The following is a 5,355-nucleotide window of genomic DNA, read 5'->3' as shown; positions in this document are numbered from 1 at the left end:
CTTGCTTGAAGACGTTTCACCTCTCATCCGAGAAGCTATGAGGAAAAGGTGCGAACTGTGTATAAACAGAAGAAGAGCGGCACCCACTTGCTCCAGCTGTGGAAAGGGTGTCTGCAAAGATCACTCTGCTGTGGTTTACGTGTCCTGCCGTCCCTGAGCGCGCACACAGATACACACACACAGACACAGACAGATACACACACACAGACAGATACACAGACACACACACAGACAGATACACACACACAGATACACACACACAGATACACACACACACACACACACACAGATACACACACACACACAGATACACACACACAGACAGAGACACAGACAGATACACACACACAGATACAGACACAGACAGATACACACACACACAGATACACACACACACACACAGGCAGATACACACACACAGACAGATACACACACACACAGACAGATACACACAGACAGATACACAGACAGATACACACACACACACAGACAGATACACACACACACACACAGACAGATACACACACACAGATACACACACACACAGATACACACACACAGACAGATACACAGACAGATACACAGACACACAGATACACACACACACACAGATACACAGACAGATACACACACACAGACAGACACACACAGACACACACACAGATACACAGACACAGACAGACACACACAGACACAGACAGATACACACACACACACAGATACACACACAGACAGATACACACAGACAGATACACACACACAGACAGACACACACAGACACAGACAGATACACACAGACAGATACACACACACAGACAGACACACACAGACACAGACAGATACACAGACACATACACACAGACAGATACACAGACACATACACACACAGACAGATACACACACACACACAGACAGATACACAGACACAGATAGACACAGACAGATACACACACACACAGACAGATACACACACACACAGACAGATACACGCACACAGACAGATACACGCACACACAGACAGATACACACACACAGACACAGATAGACACAGACAGATACACACACACACAGACAGATACACACACACACAGACAGATACACAGACACAGACAGATACACACACACACAGACAGATACACACACACAGACAGATACACACAGACACAGACAGATACACACACACAGACACATACACACAGACACAGACAGATACACAGACACATACACACACACAGATACACACAGACACAGACAGATACACACAGACACAGACAGATACACACAGACACACACACATACACACACACAGACAGATACACACACACAGACACAGATAGACACAGACAGATACACACACACACAGACAGATACACACACACACAGACAGATACACAGACAGATACACACACACACACAGACAGATACACAGACACAGATAGACACAGACAGATACACACACACACAGACAGATACACACAGACACAGACAGATACACACACACACACACACAGATACACACACACACACAGAGACACAGACAGATACACACAGACACAGACAGATACACACAGACACAGACAGATACACAGACACATACACACAGACACAGACAGATACACAGACACACACACACACAGACAGATACACACAGACACAGACAGATACACACAGACAGATACACACACACAGACAGATACACACACACACAGACAGATACACGCACACAGACACAGATAGACACAGACAGATACACAGACACAGACAGATACACACACACACAGACAGATACACACACACAGACAGATACACACAGACACAGACAGATACACACACACAGACACATACACACAGACACAGACAGATACACAGACACAGACAGATACACACAGACACAGACAGATACACACAGACACAGACACACACACACACACACACACACAGACAGATACACACACACAGACACAGATAGACTCAGACAGATACACACACACACAGACAGATACACACACACACAGACAGATACACAGACACAGACAGATACACACACACACACAGACAGATACACACACACAGACACAGATAGACACAGACAGATACACACACACACAGACAGATACACACACACACAGACAGATACACAGACACAGACAGATACACACACACAGACAGATACACAGACACATAGACACAGACAGATACACAGACACATACACACACACACAGACAGATACACACAGACAGATACACACACACACACACACACAGACAGATACACACACACAGACACAGATAGACACAGACAGATACACACACACACAGACAGATACACAGACACACACACACACAGACAGATACACACAGACACAGACAGATACACACAGACAGATACACACACACAGACAGATACACACACACACAGACAGATACACGCACACAGACACAGATAGACACAGACAGATACACAGACACAGACAGATACACACAGACACAGACAGATACACACACACAGACAGATACACACAGACACAGACAGATACACACACACAGACACATACACACAGACACAGACAGATACACAGACACATACACACACACACACAGACAGATACACACAGACACAGACAGATACACACAGACACAGACAGATACACACAGACACAGACACACACACACACACACACACAGACAGATACACACACACAGACACAGATAGACACAGACAGATACACACACACACAGACAGATACACACACACACAGACAGATACACAGACACAGACAGATACACACACACACACAGACAGATACACACACACAGACACAGATAGACACAGACAGATACACACACACACAGACAGATACACACACACACAGACAGATACACAGACACAGACAGATACACACACACAGACAGATACACAGACACATAGACACAGACAGATACACAGACACATACACACACACACAGACAGATACACACAGACAGATACACACACACACACAGACAGATACACACACACAGACACAGATAGACACAGACAGATACACACACACACAGACAGATACACACACACACAGACAGATACACACACACACAGACACAGATACACACAGACACAGACAGATACACACACACACAGACAGATACACAGACACAGACAGATACACACACACACAGACAGATACACACAGACAGACACACACAGACACAGACAGATACACACACACACAGACAGATACACACACAGACAGATACACACAGACACAGACAGATGCACACACAGACACAGACAGATACACAGACACAGACAGACACACACAGATACACACAGACACAGACAGATACACACACACACAGACAGATACACAGACACAGACAGATACACACAGACAGATACACACAGACAGACACACACAGACACAGACAGATACACACACACACAGACAGATACACACACAGACAGATACACACAGACACAGACAGATGCACACACAGACACAGACAGATGCACACACACAGACAGATACACACAGACACACACAGATACACACAGACACAGAAAGAGCATGTATTTTGTACAAACAAGCAATAAAAGGCTGCTTTTGGCATGACTAACAAAGTGGGAGTTTCTTTTTTGGGGGTCATTACTCACAGGAATAATACAAAATATTAATATTAATAATAATTATTTTTGTTACTGGCACTGACCTGCAATGATGATTTTTAAAAAAAAATTAGGTTTCGTTATTCAAATGCTGAAAAAATTTGAACTTTATTGCTATTTTCCCCCAAAAAACAGTACAAGTAGTAATATATAATTTGACTGGTATTCAAAGGGTATAATTTCTAAATTTGAATTATATTTTGGTTTTCATGACTAGGACTGGTTTTCATTTAAAAAATCAAGTTGGTCTAAGTAGAAAAATGTTTTAATATATAATAATTTTATAGTATTTTGTACATGTAAATAAGGAGTGGCCATTTTTGGCCACGAACAGGCTGAGAGGGAGTTTTTTGGTTTTTCTGCCACTGCAGAAAAAAACAATGTTGCATAAAAGTCATTGATGCTGTTAATTATTGCTATCCATCTAACCTTTATCATGGTTAGAAAATAAATCAGATGGCATGTATTATTTAGAAAAAAATGAACAGCCCTGATGCTAATCTAAAAAAATCAAGTCAAAAAAAGTGGAAATTTTTCTTAATATATATGAATTTTATAGCATTTTGTAAACGTAAACAAGGGGTGGCCATTTTTGGCCACGAACAAGCTAAGAGGGAGTTTTAATGTTTTTGCTCTCCCTGCACAAAAATAACAATGCATTATAATCAGTGTTGATGTGAATCAATTACATGCCCCAGACTCTACTATTAATAATACAAGAAATTTGAGTGGCACTGCAAATATATGAAATTGTCAGTTTTGAGGTTATCTTCCAACTGGTGCAGAGTGCAAAAAAATGGTGTATAAAGGGTTAAAAATGTAAAAAGTAATTACTATCTTATATTTATGGAAAGAACTGATGTTAGTTAACAATGTTATGCAGAAAAAATGGCAAAAAAAAACCAGAGAAATAATAAAACTTACAGACCTAATCTTTTGGTGGCCACTTTTGGCCACGAACAAGCTGAAAGGGTAGTAATTTTGAACAAACCCAGAGGGTTAAATTGGTCATGTGATTTTGACGTGCCGGCACGTCCGGCGACCCCAGAGGGTTAATGAGAAACAAATTTCAGTGTGAAAAACTGGTGAAGAAAATATTGTACAGTGCTCCAGGCTGCATAGACGAGATATTTCCTGCATTTCCTATCAGGAGGAAGCCTCAACCCAAACCCAGTTGATGCTGGAGAGATGACATTTCTTGGCTTGCTATTTATGTGTATATTTCAATTATTTCAATGATTCAACGATTTTATAACAATTACAGGATAGTAATATAAAAGTATATTCTGCGAGTCCATAAACAAAGTCTGTATGGCTAAGTGAGGCCGATGACAGGAAGAAGATAACAAGAGAGTGAAAGTAATGGTTGGTTCTAACTTGGGTATTTGAGGGGAGATCCTGTTGTCATTGGTTATTAGCCGTGTCAGAGGAAAACTAGGTGAACATTTTAACCCTCAACCAATAAGTATTTACAGCAATTATAATATTATTATACTGGAAGTCGGATCATTAAAATTTGTTCATCAATTCAAACATTACCAGGATGTTATCCAATGAGATTAAACTGGAAATACAAAGTTTATTTTTTTGCTGTTTAATGTTTTATAATGCTAAGGAGTTCCCATAATGTACAGGAGCTATGAAGTTTATTTTAACACTAAGTCCTTAAATGTTTTTGTTTCACAGATACG

This window comes from Pelmatolapia mariae, linkage group LG10_11, assembly GCF_036321145.2.
Source record: "Pelmatolapia mariae isolate MD_Pm_ZW linkage group LG10_11, Pm_UMD_F_2, whole genome shotgun sequence".
Taxonomy (NCBI): Eukaryota; Metazoa; Chordata; class Actinopteri; order Cichliformes; family Cichlidae; genus Pelmatolapia; species Pelmatolapia mariae.
This window is presented reverse-complemented; position numbering follows the sequence as displayed.